This window comes from Ostrinia nubilalis, chromosome 5, assembly GCF_963855985.1.
Source record: "Ostrinia nubilalis chromosome 5, ilOstNubi1.1, whole genome shotgun sequence".
NCBI classification, from domain to species: Eukaryota; Metazoa; Arthropoda; class Insecta; order Lepidoptera; family Crambidae; genus Ostrinia; species Ostrinia nubilalis.
The window spans coordinates 17,717,003-17,733,856 of record NC_087092.1 but is presented as its reverse complement, the minus strand read 5'-3'; the positions used below and the strand labels follow the sequence as shown (position 1 = coordinate 17,733,856).

Sequence of the window (16,854 nt, the reverse complement as noted above, 5' to 3'; positions counted from 1 at the left end):
AAAACACGAGTTAAAATAGAAACAGTGTTTGAGAAGCAAGTAAAATAATACAATGTAACCAAATTCCAAATTCAAAAATTAAAAAAATTTGCACCAATCCCCAACTCGCATAGAATTCGTTTGAAAAACGCTCCCGCTCGCTCTCCGCTCGAGCGGGTGACGAGCTGCGAGACGCCGCGCGGTGGGCGGGGGGCGGGCGGGGGCGGCGACTGAGGCCCCGCCCCGCGCGAGCGGGACGGACGGATGCACCGGTGCAAGGTCACGCGCGACTGTTGCGACTCCGTCGCTGAAGTGGCTTTTTGAAGACGCTTTCGCGAATGCAGTTCTTTGATGAATTTTTTTTGGGGTTTAACTATGATGAAAATTTTTGAGTTTGAATGATGTTTTTTTTTAATTCAGGTGTGAGTAAGTAATTAATAATTATTTTTAATTTAGGCAAGTAGGTCTAGGATGAATTTTAAAAGGCGGAAAAACATTTTATGTGAAAAAATATTTTTCACGGAATTTTTAAAAAAAATACGAATTTTTGACGAATTATTTTCTATTTTTAAATATTACAATCGTAAACAACACCCAACATCACAATAAATAATCAAAAGCACACAGGAAAACTGCACATGACCTCGAATAACCTCAAAACTAATTTTCGAATAAGAAACGGCGAGCGAAAACGCAGCGTTGCAAAAAAAGAATGCGCTTATCACAGTTGGACGTTTGATTGAGTGCTCGTAGTTCGCGCGGCGGCCGCGCGGCGCTGGCGGCGGCGGCGGCGGCGCGCGTCACTCCGGCCGCGGCGCGCGACCCGAACGCATCGCGGCTTCGCTCGCGCCACACCGCTCACGCGCGCGACTCACCGGTTCACGCGAAGTGCCAAACAGTGTCCTGTTCAGTTATTAGTGCAGTGAACATACCACCTACTCACTTTACAGTGTACCACACGCTCGAATCGCGACCCATCTGTTCAAACACGACCGATTTTGTTTAAGTTTCCCATTGATGGATTGGAAAGAAGTTCAACGACATCGGTGTTTGGTGTGCTAAGGAATTCACGTATGCAGAAAACAAATAGAAGTACCGAAAACAAAGGATACACGAGCTGAGAGGTGCTTGCTTAGGTGTCTGGTGACAGGTGGCATCCACTTTCATGGTCTGTCAAGCGAGGATAAGGTGAGCACCGTTTGTAGAGGATCACAAGTTTGTACGGCGTTCCGAATTGTTTTTCATATGGAAATTAACGTTTTTAGTTAGTGTTGCATGGTTTATGTTTGTTTTGGAAGTGTGTTTGGTTGAGGCGAGAAGTTTTGTGAAGTGTTGTAGAGTTTTTGGGCCCTGAAAAGTTGGGGAGCGTCGGTTGATTCAGTGGGAATGCGGCGGCCGCCGGCGTCGGACCTGCCTCCGCGGCGCTATGTGGGAAATTTACGGAAAACTTTGTGTTTTACGACACTACACAGTCATTTGGGATAAAATAAACAAACTTATGTACAAAATCATTAATTAAATGACCGTTATTGTTAAAAAATATGCTTACATCAATCGTATGGTGGATGGTTAGGTTATCAAAACGATTCTGAAGCAATATTTTTTTATTATGATATTAGATCCGTTGCTGAAACCATTTCTTGTTTTGACCTACGAATAGGTAGGTAGGCACAATAAAATGTTTCACTGAATAATAACAAAAAAAAATTCTTAAAACACTGTTCTAATTCTAATGCATAATAACGCTTGTGAAATTATAATTCCTAGTTTTGTTTTATAATTGAACAAGCATAACAATAATCCTAATCACATGCTCACTGAATTTTAAAACACTTTTCACGAAGCATTTTCACGCAGATTACATTATTTAAATTACAATTTAAAATGGCCGATTTGTCAAACTATCAACAAACATTCTAATCAACGCCGAATGGCTGTTAATCCAAACAATAAAGTTGTCTAGCGAAAAAAAGTAAAGAATCCGCATCGTAAAGTTTTGGCCGCCGCCATCTTTAGTTAGCAAAGCATTGCACACGTTGCGGGCCCGTCTAGCGGGGCGGGGCGAGCGCGAGGGAGAAGGGTAATAAACAACGCGCCCCGGTATTTTCAAAATGGAACTTTGATTTTGAAATTCGATCTTTTTTTTATTCTTTCACTTTTTGGTGTTCTTTTTTCAAATAAAAAAAAAATGTTACAAACTTACAACGCGTAATGACGGGTTAACTAATTCGTAATTTTAACTCTTTATAGACCTGAATTTAAGACTTTGATTTGAAAGCAATTGTCGGGACAACCAATTACAATCACATAATTCATTAATTATTTAATAATATTCAATTAATTTTACATAATCAAAAATCAGATGTATAATAAACAAGTTATTAATTGATTATTAACGAATGTTCAAACAAGGAACACTTATTTTAACACATTTTTTTAATTTTTTATCATTCTTTTGTCCTAGATTCTAATTATTTCCTCCCGATTTTTATGTCGGAAAAACATTTCGGGAACTATTCGAATTATGTTTTCTTCTGTTTTTTTACTTACTATAACAAAAAATGAGTTACAAATGTATTTTAATTTTTATTATCAATAAAATTAATTGCGATTATAGTTAAATTTTCAAATTCTAGAATTCTCTGTTTGTATGTATAGTTTTTCCATTAATATTAATAGAGGCTAAGCCTAGATTAAAATATTTAAATACGAGACAATAACATAATATTGTATGTTTCCGAGAAATCAATTGAAGTCTTGGGTCTTGCCTCATAAACCCTTCTTTCTCTTTCTTTCCCTTTTAATTACAAAAAATATTTTAAAAAACAATACAATATAGCTACAAGTACCTATGTATTGAGAGTTAAAAGAACCGATTTAATCTAAAAACTTTTTACTTAACTTTTATATTTTTCCAACATGGTGTCATGTATCTGTCACTTTATTAGTCTACCTACCTCTCCTACTGAGTATTGTGTGTGTTATTATTATTTATATTACAAACACTAAAAGATGAAACAATAAACCTTTTGGTTATTTCCCTGCTTGTTATGAAAATAAAACAGAAACAAATGATGATTGAATGTAGGTAGGTTTTGCATTTTTATAGAAGGAAAATCCAAGATTATCATCTCTAATGATACCTAAGTATTTTAATATTAATTAAGGTAAATAATATAATTATTTACTAAATTGAAATGTCTTATGGAATTTACGTTACACAGTCAAACTATCATAACTTTTGATAAAATATGGGATTCTTATGGGCTAAAGGTTTAATACATAACAACCTATGTAGAGAGAGACTGATCTGGCATTGTACCTTATTTGAAAAATCAAGTTAGTGCTTGTGTATTTAGATATAACGATGTATAATCAATAATTTTAATGCAGTGGCAAGCTGATGAAATAAGAGTGATTTGTATATCGCATTCACAATTGATTGTAGAGAAAATTTTAACAAAAATATTCCGAAACAGATAAACATTATGTTTGTTAATTTTGACACTAATTGATTAATAGCTCAAGATTTGTATAAAATTTCAGCATGAATATTAATATTGTAACAGAAAGTTATAATAAGACTTGCAACTGGAAATCCGTAGAGCGACAGACAGCAGGTGTCGATGCCCTATTAAAATTCCGAATAAAACGCAATTTATCGTTTCCCCAACAATATAATAATATTTAAATCTACAAATGTATTCAATACTACAAATGTATGCAGGCAAAAACAAAGGCTCTATTGTCTTACAAGCCCTATTATTGACGAGAATGCAAAGTAACATGTGCTTTTGTCGCATCTGCGCTTGCGACGGTCTCTAATTTAATAATATCCGCACTACAAATGTGTTATTAGTTCCTGTGTGAGAATATTTTAATTGAGACATTCTTTAGGAATTTCGAAAATTTTAAATAACAAATGGACATTCTTTAATGATTTACTGGACACTGCTGGCATTAGCGAATTACAAATTTTTACATATTATTTATTTTTCACGGGTCGATTGAAACAAGTGAACCAACTGAGGCCAGTGAACAGGTGGTTTGTAATAACCGAGTTCACTTAACTAAATATAAACCTTGACATAGGTTAAAGGCCTAGGACATACTTCTAAAGGTTGTCTTTTTCATCAATTTGAAGATTTTTTCTATGATTATACCCATCACCCACCAGTAGAAAAAACGCTGATGGTCAATTTTCTCAATCAGTTGTGGAATTGTTGTAACTGTAGAGACAGCAAGTGGATCCGACTTCCGAAGTTCTGTCATACAGATATTTAATTATTGTTTAGATTACCAAGAATTCAATTAATTTGCGTGTGCCCGTGGTAAATGACCATTTTACATAAAAATTTTATAACAGAATAACTTTTTGTTACTGTAACCATTTTCATATGGAATCCGTAGTTCCAGACTCTTCCGAGAAACATAATATTTGTAATGTTTAACATAATTATGTGAAACAAGTTATGACCTTTACAGAATATTTATAATACATAATGATTGATAGCGTTAATTAGTTCTGTAGCAATATAATTACTGCAATTAATGCATTCAGTTCAAGTAGCTTATTCACAAGACATTCCAATACGGCTTCTCGGCTTTATTACAACTTTTTAGATATTTGCATATAATAATATTTTCTCTCGGAATATCAATAATTTCTTCTGATCTGACAGTATTTATGACTGTATCGGTCGCCAAATGTTGTTATTTAAATATAAAAGCAAAGTGGGCACGATTATGTTACTGACTTATGATAATAATACTATTTTAATAGGCAGGTAGCTCAATATCATAATAATAATATGAGTTACCAAAAGCTGATTAAGCAATAAAATATTTTCATAAAAATATTAAAAATAACAGTCATAAACAAGTATAGAAGTAACCATTATAATATACATATTTCTAGGATTCGAATAATAAATTGAAAACTACCGCTAAAGACATTAGCCATTTAAATATTGACATGGTCTGCGTATTTAATTGAAATACTAAGAATTTGGTATTAATTAAACATGGCATACAAACACACATAGCCACAAACATCCTAATAAGTCGATGCGTGACTGATTAAATGACAGAAACTGGCAATTAACAAACAAGATGGCGTCGTGCGCGCGCGCTCCAATGTCAATACGCGAGCCGCCATATTTATTTTGAGTGAACGATTGTATTTACCGGCGGCGTACCGGTTTCGACAATGTTTTCTTGAGTTCAATAAATGGTTTAAATTTTTTTAAGCAGCACTAAACTTATATTTAGTAGATTTTGATGTAAAAATATAAAACTGTCAATTTGTATCAACTCCTTGTTAAAGACCTACAAACTGAAGAAATATATGCATAATTTTTTTTCGACATAAGTATTCAATTAGTAAGACCGTTAGTGATTAGTATTATTTTATTAGAAAAACTCGTGAACGTCTTCGTAAATGATTTAATATCTAAAAAAGGAATGTATATGTTACTGTAAAAGCTCGAACTACGGTTAATCTTAAGATTTAAGTGTAAGTCTTAGGATTTACCGACATGAGTTGGTAAATGTAAGTATTTCTGAAAATACGACGATTTTTTCGAGCTTTTACCATTCGAATTCAGTATATGCTAGGTTTTACCTCTGTCAGCTGGTAGATGTTGGTTTTAGGAATAAAACAATGAGTACTTAATTCTTAATGGGGAATTATAACACCATCGACTAAAAAATAACTTGCGACTGATGATGGCATACTTACTGTTTTAATAACTTGAGCGGTATGAATTTGAGTAAGCCAAAAAATAAACTTAACTAACGACGAATATTGATTAATATAATCAAATGCAGAACGAGGTTACAAAAAGTGGGTTATGTTTAATCCATTTTAGATATTAAAATTCTGTCCGTGCGACTACATTACTAAGTGAGCGACTAGAAATACAAAGAGGGCAACTTCAATATTAAGATAGATTCGATTTTTTCCAATTGAAGTAATTTCTGATGATGATGATGATGATGAGATGCGCTGAGCACGTTATGACATGTTTTGTTTTTCAAAATTTACCGTGCCATTAATGTAAATCCTAAGATTTACCAACGAAATGGTGGTAAGAGTTCGAATCGCAAACCTTTTGGGACATTTACCATTAGATATTGGTAGATGTTAGGTTTTACTGGAATATCTTAGGATTTACTGCAATTCGAGCTTTTACAGTAACATATATAATACATGTACCTATCTCATTTTTTAATTCGAAAGTATTTAGGTGTCACTCTTTATAATTTAGTATCGTTTGTTTGAATTTGGTTATTCAATTTACATAGTGTCAATAATAATTAGAGATTTCTTTTTTATTATTGTTTATTTTGTCAAACGAGTTTTTAATTGGCTATTGATCAAAAAACCTAGATGCTTAAAGTATTTATACCTTGGGTTGTATGAATTCAAAAACATTAACATTTGAAGAGAATTCCACTTTATAGAGAACATGGAAATGTACCTACTTATAGTACTTATGCAGATCTGTAACATCTTATAAGTTTAAATATGAAAAGGTTTCATTAAATTACCTAGTTTTATTCGTAATTTCAATATCGTACAAAGCCAAAAGTGACAGGGACATTGTGTCCTTGTCTATTTGAAAATAAATCGACTTTTTATTCCTAACTTTATTCTCAGATAATGACATTATTAAACTGGCAACACCTGTTTGAGGAGGTTGACAGACAGACAGACATCGTTAATGTGAAATATTCGATGCCGAGTTGGACCTTTGACGGGTAAAATCATTCAATTAATACCGTACGGGTAATTGGTGTTAATTTATAAATGTTAGGAGGCAGGAATAAGTGGCACTGAATAAATTGTGGGTAAACATAGGCGCGGTATAGGTAAATACTTGCATAATTGGACATTAATGAAGTCTTCTTTATGCTGGACTCGTTTCTTGTTGCTGCAAGGATGTCTGATAGGTAAAGAATTACTAGTTCCTTCTGTTGGTAATCTATAATTTGTATGATAAATACCTGGACATACAAGGACCTCTGTATTTTGTACATTGACTGAAAAAAAAAAGTTGTATTTTTAAGATTAGTAGAGTCCAGAAACATATTAAGCATATTTCTAAATTAACCAAAACATCTTACTCTAGGGATCACAAAATACATATTTACAAGTTCCTTTGTACAGATTTTTGTAGTTAAAAAAACAGCAATAAAAACCTAAAATAAAATGTGTTGGAGCATTGCACAGAGTGGTATTAGTCAATTCTCTCTTTACATACTAATAATACAAATTACTACACTATTCACAGCTCTTCTCACTTCCAATGTGTAGAGTTAGGATTTAGGAACTTGAACCAATAGCAGGCCTGAGGTTGCTGGCCCTCTAACAGGTGGCATTGCATTCAAGCGTATGCCTTACGCTTGTTCTTCACAAAATATTCAAATCAACGAAAATTATATTTATTAATATTATAGTCAGTTAAGTCGCACTTGCAGTCAATAAAAGCAAAAAAAGTCTAAAGTCAAAATTTCTTTATTAGCATGAACTATAATTAAAAAAAGTGCTTACAAATAGTACATGCTTTGCTTAGTTTGGGACTAGAGGCGCAATGTAAAAAAATGTCCAGGGATATTAAAAAAAAAACGACTGCACTAAAAAGTCGGTTATTAAAAAAACTATTCGTGTAATATTAATTAACGAAAGCACAGCTGACAGCATATTGTATGGTAAATAGATTACTCATACCTATAGTGCCTAAAATCATGTATGGTTTTGGGTACGAATGCTTAGTGCTAAGATTGAATTTTTTTAACTGGTGATGTCGCAAAATTGTCATTTGTCGTAGTCCTGAGGGACCACCCATTAAAGATACGCTAGTTCAACATTACCCAACGTCAATCGGTAATACATTGAAAAATATGTCATTACTAGCTGTGCCCGCGACTTCGAACGCGTGAAAACCCATTTTCACAACATTTTTCATTGTTGCTCTGCTCCTATTACTCGTAGCGTGATGGTATATAGCCTTAAAGCCTTCCTCGATAAATGGGCTTTCTAACACTGAAAGAATTTTTCAAATCGGACCAGTAGTTCCTAAGATTAGCGCGTTCAAGTAAACAAACAAACTCTTCAGCTTTATAATATTAAGTATAGAAGTTCGTTTAATGAAATAAAACGTCTGGAGATGCGCAGGCTGCACAGTTAATGACACGGCCACAAAGCAGCTTTGTCTTCAGGCTGTAATCAGATCCCACGTTTTTATATTATCCATTCCGATCCGTATCGCCCATCAATAATGTCAGTATCCACCGTCATTATGTTTGCTAGCATTTAAAACATTGTATGCAATATGGCACTTGACAGAAAAACAAATCAAAATCTTTATGGTGGTAGGGACAATTTTTTTTTGTAAAAATTGGCTTGTAAAAACGATTTATTTATTAAAGCGATAGGCTATAGACTGGAACGCACACCATAAATGGTACCATGACCCTAGTCACTTAACATCAGATGATTAATTTCCAATAACAAAAAAGAATACAATAATAAAGCTTTTCCTAGAATATGTAAAGACCATTCGAATCTTTTTTATGTAAACTACCTAAGTGGCATTTTTTCAATTGATAAAAAAAATACTTTATTAGATAGTACTGGTTTTCAAATCCAGCTAATCTTATTGATCAACAGCACTCAGTCACTAAATCACCAATCCCAAAATTTACGGCCAGCCCAACTTTTACCTGGAATCCGAATTAAGCATGCACCTTCAGCTATTTGTTCGGTGGACAATATGACACCCATCATGTTCATTTTGCGGGCACTGATTTATAAGCGCGCGAGACAATCCCAGCGGTCACAATAAGCTACCAACCGAAGCTAAAGAATAAGAGAAAATCAGAAAATGCAAAAAGAACAATAGAAAAAGTGGTTGGACTGGATTCCCGCAGGCTATGGTAATGTGGTGACACTATGCCAGGCCAATACTGGGGGTTTGGGAGTCTTGAATGAGCTTAGTTTACATGTTGGTTAAATAGTAACAGCGAAAGTCGCTACTGAGTTTTTTTATTGAGTAGCTTTTTAGAAACCCACATTATTCACAAAAATTAACAATATTATACAGTTATATTATCTGAATGACTGTTTGGTCAAATCGTGAAATAAAATGGTCAAAAATTGACAGTTTTACTGGCTAATTGAAATTAAACGTTATTTTTTCTAGGGTCAGAGTGATACTTAAAAATCAGTAGGCTACTTTGAGTCACATTTAGAACGTCAGAATTATTCTTAGGTCTTTGTCACTATCTGACATTTGGGAAAATACCCGGTCTATCCGCCGCTAGGTCACGTCTTTGTGTCCGTCCATCAGCGCCGGCCCACCATTTACATAAATACGACATTAACTTGAGTTAATTGACACATTTGACGATTTATACGATGCGACCACGGAGGTGAAATCATTCGGAATTTTGGTCGATATCGTTACTTAGGGAACTCGTTTATTTTTTTTCCTCTAGATTAATTTATTTGTGGCCTGTCAGTGTCTGGATTCCATTTGAAATGTAACAAAAAAGTTTGAAATTATTACCAACCGATCTCAAAACACCTATGCTACCTCGCTCTATAAAGTTTTTTTTTAGTTTGGTACATAAGTTATCTAAATTAAATTCTGATTACCATTAAACTGGTATTTTTAGTAGATATCTAGATTTATACGTTGCTAATAGATTCAAATAATTATTATGTGCAATTTTCTTATTCAAGTCTTAATACTGAATCGAACTAATTGTTTGGCTGGTACTTTCTTACAAGCCGTATATTTGCAAACAAAATATAGTTATTGCTTCTGCTGAATTTATTTCGGGTGCTAACGCATCGGATTGTCTGTCTTCCTTCATGTAAATATAAATATGCAACAAGATCAGAGGCTCGGTTAAATAAATTCATCGCGCGCAAATCAAGGCTGACGATTCCGCTTCCACTTTGATCAATCAGCAGCATTTCCTATCATTTAAAACGAGATCAATACCGTTGGGTAATCGCAAAAAAATATTTTACGTAAACCTGAAATTAGTCTAATAAATTACGGAGAATAAAAAGGAACGTCGTCAATATGGCAACACCCGAGTTGGCGGGAAAAGAAAAGTATGGCGGCCAATTTAAATCTGCGTTTATCTCGGCGATCATCGTTGGAAATAATGCTTTAACAGTTGATGTTAAGATCGATAACTTATCGCTTTTGATCGGTATGGATATTTTTGTGATACGACTTTGATCTCGATGGCTCGTAAATCTGTAGAATAATGTTTGTTGAATCGAATCATGTGTTTGAGAATGGCAAGTATATGTTTGTTTTCTATCATTCGCTGGCCAAATGTTGTTCGATTCGGATAGTTAGCGTTGTTTTGACAGTCTCAATCGCTGCCGCGGCGCAATAACGCTGTCGTCGGCCGCGTGTGGTATAGGCGGATCGTCCCGCGCGGAAATAAATGTGCCTCCAAACAATTTGTTTTAATAATTAAATTCTTTCTGGGCTGTAACGGCCTAAGTAATTGATGTGAATTTTATTTGAACAATTTAATATCGGAACAGGTGTTACGCTGTTTTGTTGGAATAGTTTACGTAGTACCTCCATATTCATTTAAATAACATGCTATAGGCATTCTTTATTATGTACTTGTAGATAATTACAATTATCGGGCATAGGCAGCTTAGTAACTTTTAAGAAAGCGTGCTAATTTCAAGAAGTATCCGTGTAGCTATTTTTGCACATATTTTTTTTAAATGTGTATTGATTTTGTTTAGTTCCACCTGGAGCTACAACGAAAATGGGGCTAAAAAACTGAAAATCTGTCAAAACTAGACTGGGTTTTATGTCATTTTATTGTACAGCTTTGGTTTAAAGTACTAAATCCTACTGTCAGTTATACCACAGAATAATAATAAGTACTGTTAAACACCTAATTTAGCGACAATCAAGCACAAAAGAGTTACACAATGAAAAAAAAATCATTAATTACAACAACTGGCCGTAAATATTATCTTCAAAAAAGTCTATTACACCAAGCCAAGCCGACTTTATGAACAAAACAAAATCGAACATCAATCTATGGTTTTAATTCTTCCCCGCAGGAGCGGCGCAATCGATATGATATGACAGTTACGGTCAATTTATAGCCCTCGGTTAATTACAAAGGGTGGGGGGTGGGGGGCGTCTAATGACTTGTAAAGACGCCGAACGGTATGTTTGTTGTAGGCTGAATGGAGAATATGTGAAGCTTAATGGAGGGGATGATATTGTTATGGCTGAAGACTAGAGTTATAACTAATAAGTATAGATTGACCGCTGTGAACCCGACCTTGGAACTGCAAGAAAAAGTCTAGTTATTATGTGATTTTTGCGGAACATAAAATTTACTTATATTACAAATTAATTAGCAAAAACTGATCTATGTGTCGCTTGTTTGTCTTTTACAGGAGGCGTCACTTTTGCGCTTTTTGGTTTTACTGGAAAAAATTGCTATTTTTTTTATAATTTTCTCTTTGTGAAAAGACTAAAAACCAGCGTTATACAATGCATCTGGCAGGGTTGATAGTAGACGTAGTTCTCTCTTAGTAGAACACCCTTTATTTCGACCCTCTCAGTTATTTTTTGCGTCAACTATTTTTTATGCGATGTAACAAATACTTCAATTACTTTAACTAATTGCTGAAGCACTAGAAACATAATTTATCGTTGTTAATTGCGACCTTCGGTATTATTATTGTAACTTTTTAAATAGCATCTATAAATTATAACAAAATGATGTAAGTATGTGTGTAAAAGAGCGTAAGCATTAATAAACTTTCATGCAATATTACAAAAAAGTACAGAAGACAACACGTCAGTTTATATTTATTTTCGTTGCAAAAGAGACTGTGTTTCAACTGCAAAAGGTCCTATAGTATAGCTTGTCCTGTCCCGTGTACAGTCAGCCCGATGAGGCTTTCAGTCTGATTCAACGGTGTGACAGCGGAACATACATCTCCGTTATCAAAGTACTCGCAAAATTGCCTTTTAATCAAAATAAAAGCGTAAATCATCGCGACTGTACCTGAATCGTCAGCGGTGCGCCATTATAGAACAATTCAAGTACATTCAGAATGCTCACCCCTTACTGAAAAAACTTAAGCATTTTACTTTTTACCTGTGCAGTACCATGTAGTGGAATCATCAAATCGAGTAACATTTATTCAAGTATTTTCAGCCTATTTTATAGTTTTTTAGACAGTAAACTGAGTAAATTAAATAAATAAAAGGAAAGGAAAAAAATAATAGAAATTGAAGTAATGGACTTATTGAGTGCCACTCAAACAAAACTTGATTCAAACTGAAGTTTTGGTAGAGATCAGACTTCATCATCTCATCAAGATCAAATTTGATATTTGGACCAACTACAGGCTTATTTTTGAGTATAGGTAGAGATGCATAGGTACTTAAGTGTCATTACATAAATTATAAGAGTTGAACTGAAATTAAAGAGTACAAAAGATTTAACCTTTAGGTCAAACTTGCAGAAATAGACCTCCTGTCCTTTCCGCTCTTGTGGCTGCGCCATCAAAATCTATTTCGAAAGCCAATTTGCTACAATATAATCAATTCCAATCCAGCTTCTGCCATTAACACCTTGCCGCGGGAAAATACACCTAATTACAACGCGTTACGTCGCGACTGCGCGCGTCACCTGTCAATCAATCAGAGTATCAATCAAGCAATGCGTTCGAAAACAACGGGGTCATATTCGCGAACATTCCAATTTTGAATTTAATTTTTCGTTGTTTGTTTGTTCTTTTTTTGGCGTTTTTTTGTAAGTGGACAGTGACATTAATTAATACTGTAGGGTCAAAAAATACTTTGTTTTCGACACTTTACAGTATTGTTAACTTTCATGATTTAGGATAGAGTCACTATTCAGTTGCTTTATTTGTTAATAACGTGAAGGAGCTTTGTCTGACAACTGTATAGTTTGATTGAATTTTGATTTTAAAAGATAATGCTTACGAGGTTTATGTAACTGTTTTTTTATGCATAACATGGCAGATATTTGACCGCAATCGCACCTGGTGTTGAGATCATATTAATGCTTACATAAAATAATTTATGTGTGTTCTTATCAAAGGACCGGACAATAATAGAGATCGATTGATAAATATGGAAACTAACCTTGAAAAACCATTTTGAGTATTTCTTTAATTGTAAAAAAAGAATTATAATTCGGATCATAATTAAATAACTTAATGAAACGCCCAAACAGATCGGCTGACCCATTTTTTGTCGATATCGATCAATGATCTAGACCGCGTCAGCGTCAATGCCGCGTGATTGACAGACGGACGGACAGCCGGACTGATTGGATATAATTACGATGCATATTTTATAAAACACACATCACAATGCGTTCACATGCAGTAGACACGGTTATACAGAAAAGCAAGGTCACAGATCTCTTATTACTGAGAGGGCCTTTAGAAGGCCAAATTTTGATTAATGCTTCTAAATGTTTGTGGTGAATACTGTTTGTTACGTCATAGGTCTGAATTTTCAACTGTCTGATAACTTTTAACTGAAGAATTAGACAATATCAAAATGGGATTACTAATGTTTGGCCAAAAAACGTTTCCCAAATTATCACATCGCAAACAACGTTTCGCAAATTTTCATTTGGCAAATTCTCATTTGGCAAAACAACTTATTGCAAACTTTTAATTCGCAAATGTAGTTTTTGGCATATTATTGTTTAGCAAATTATTGTTTGGCAAAGTATGTTTTGCCAAATGTTTCATTTGGCAAAAATATTTCACGATATTTACAAAAGAATTTGATTGGTGCATAAAATGGAATACAAATTAGCTTGTGGTTATTACAGTAGAATCTTGATAACTCGAACCTTGTTAAGTCGTAATCCTCAGTAAATCGAAAAGATATGCTATTCCCTTCCGCCGAACCCCGAACGACGCAGTAACTCGAATTTTTTAGACTCAGTAACTCGAACAATAAGTTATTTCTCTGTGAGGCATTACTCGTACATTTTAATACTCAGTAACTCGAACTGCAAATACCTAACTCAGTAAGTCGAAGTTCATAAAATACATATAATGATTTCTTACTCGGGATTCCCGGAGCTCAAAACTAGTGGCAATAAAATCAAAAAGGAATGTTCGGGGCTCGGGGCCTCTTATCTATTGTTTTTGTTTTGCACACGTGCAAGGAATGAATACATTCAATAAACTTTCTAATGTCTAAGAAACACAGATGTTATGTTTCTTCATTTTTGGTCACTTTTGGTTGTCGTAATAAATGTTCTATGAAATTGTGCCTTTTTATGTCGAAATTTGATGAGTTAACTCTTCATATCTCGAAATTCTTGTTAAGTCGAAAACTTGCTATCGCGAATTTTTTTTGGTTTCCCTTGACATTCGAGTTATCAAGATTCTACTTTTGTTTAGTGGGTAGTTAATATAATTTTTTTTCTAAATAGCTAAATTTTCATATTTCATTCTTTTTATCGAAATTTCCAAATGATTCATTTACAATAGAGATGATTCTAGCGCTCGGCGGCCGCTGCCGCGGCACGCTTCGCTCGCCTTCGCGCATTAAGGGTCACTGTTCTAACCTAACCTAACCTACTATTTTCTACAATACCTACTTTTTGCAACCATACTATTTTCTGCAATCTCTCTGTTTTACATAAAATTATTGTGAAAACCATGACCATGTGCCTTATGCTTTGATTTGTGGGTAACGGTGGGTACCTACTCGTAAGTATGTGAAGTGTCAATTTGACCAAGCAAATTATTTGGGATATAATATTTGGCAAAATAAAACATTTGCTATATAAACATTTGCCAAGTAAAATTTGGCCATATGTTAATTTGACCAAATGAATTAGTTGCGAAAAGTACAGTTGCTAAAAGTTTATTTGGGAAATGAAACTTTGGCGATAAGTTGTTTGCGAAGTGAAATTTGGCGAAAAGTAATTTGGCCAAACGGAAGGATACCATCAAAATGACTTATGTCAATTTGTCAGAATGACTTTTATTGCCAAAAAGCTCTTGGAGGGATAAAATGGGAAATGTTATGTGAATACGAAAATTCAGATTTCTTTTAGTGCCACAACAACTTGAAAATTCAGATCGCTTTATATAAACTTTTTCTGATCGCGGGACGCGTAAAATCTTAAAGTGACTCTAACTTAATAATTGCTGTTGATACGAACGTGAAGTTTTGATCAACAACTAAATTGTCGTAATTGTAATTTCCTAAATAAATCAGAAAACAATTATTTTTTATTTTTATTTTATTTTTCTTTATTAAGGAAACAAACAGCATGAGTTGATACATGTGAACTTAAAAAATAAAAACAGTATAGTAGCCTCATCAGTTTCCACAGATAAACTTTACAAGTTAATCGAAAGTTATGCAGAGTGTGAGCAATTTAAAATCACAAAATATAAAAAAAATGCACAACAAAACCTTACATTCTTAAGTGGATTCATATTACTGTCACCTTTTTGTTAATCAAATTACGGTCAGTAATTAAAACAATGAGGCATTAGTAACATCCCGAGTTTACTGCACACACTTCCATTGTGCCACTTGTCCCATTCATGCGGTCGGCAGATCCTTATCTAGATCGATTAAGGGTTAAAATCGATCGATCGCGCGAACAATGGCGCAAGCGGACTTGATCTTTAATTATGATGGAAAAAACAAAATAAATTAATTGTAATAAAAAGATCTGACTGGTACATACTTATGTACAATCGTTTATGTTCGAATTCTGTTGTTATTTCTAGTGTGTATTCTAGTGTTATAGTAAGTAGTAGCTATTATGTATAAATGGTAACTTTTGTTGGTTAACAAAATTTAAGTCTCTGATATACAGACGGGCCAGACGGCGACTGAAGCGCTCATTGACTGAAGTTTGTCACACCAGAATACAATTCAGTAGCTCTGTTTTATGCGATTATGCAACAAATTTGATTTTGATTTGCTGTCAACTATACTTACTGAAAGATAAAGTTCATAGAATAGGTTACCTATGCATTTTCTTGTGCTCCTACTTTAATGGTTTTGATCTGTTTATACAGGATTTTTTAGAGATTGAATATTGTGTGTGATCCTTAAATAAAATATTTAAATAAACATGAGATATTTTCTGTTTTGGTCAAAAATAAGATTTAATTTACCTTTAAATTAACATAATCCTCTAAATGGATCTTGCTATTTTTTCTTCAAAAGTGTGTAACGATGGATGTTCCCCACAAAAAGCAGTTCTCATCAACACTCGCGGTCCCACACTCCTGCGCATTGTGTTCTGTTGTAACTTGTAATTGACGGCGTAAACTTTAATGGCGTTTATATTCCAAGATTTATGTTTCACTGGTCGATGTTAATGGCAGAAAAATATAAAATTGTACTGTTAGGTGGAAGAGGAACATGGTGGAGTAGGGGTATTAAAACATGACAATAATGAGGTATCTACAATATTGTGAATATTACGAAATAATGATTTTTATGTGGATTAGAGGGTAGGTTAATTAAATCACGTAAAAGCGCTTTTTAAAAACCTACTTGCATAAATGAGTTTTTATCTAAAAAATCTCTAATAATAAATAAATGAATTACTTTTTATTCTCCGTCTGCTCGTTAGCCTCCTGTCAGATAAAAAAAAACAGAGTCAATTTACAGTGCAGTAGGTAAACTTAAAAAACTAGGTACAATAAATGATACGCTGGATTAAATTAATTCAGAGCACTTATTACTACTTATTATACTAATTAAACGTCCACTACCACCACTTTGGGAAAACATTTATGAATTGGCTGAAGCTGAGCTAAGTCAAAATATT

General features: G+C 34.0%; 1 protein-coding gene across 2 annotated transcripts in view; it reads left to right on the top strand.

Moving 5' to 3' along the window:
- LOC135072072 (protein tiptop-like) overlaps positions 1-16,854 on the top strand; it is a 334,243-nt gene that overhangs the window by 16,852 nt on the left and 300,537 nt on the right. Inside the window, exon 1 of one of the 2 annotated variants that reach the window (XM_063966015.1) lies at positions 798-1,167. The exons of the other annotated variant lie outside the window; for it this stretch is intronic. The gene's annotated coding sequence lies outside the window, so the exon portion shown is untranslated. Of the gene's footprint in view, positions 1-797; positions 1,168-16,854 lie in introns of those variants that run through there. 2 annotated transcript variants of the gene reach the window in all.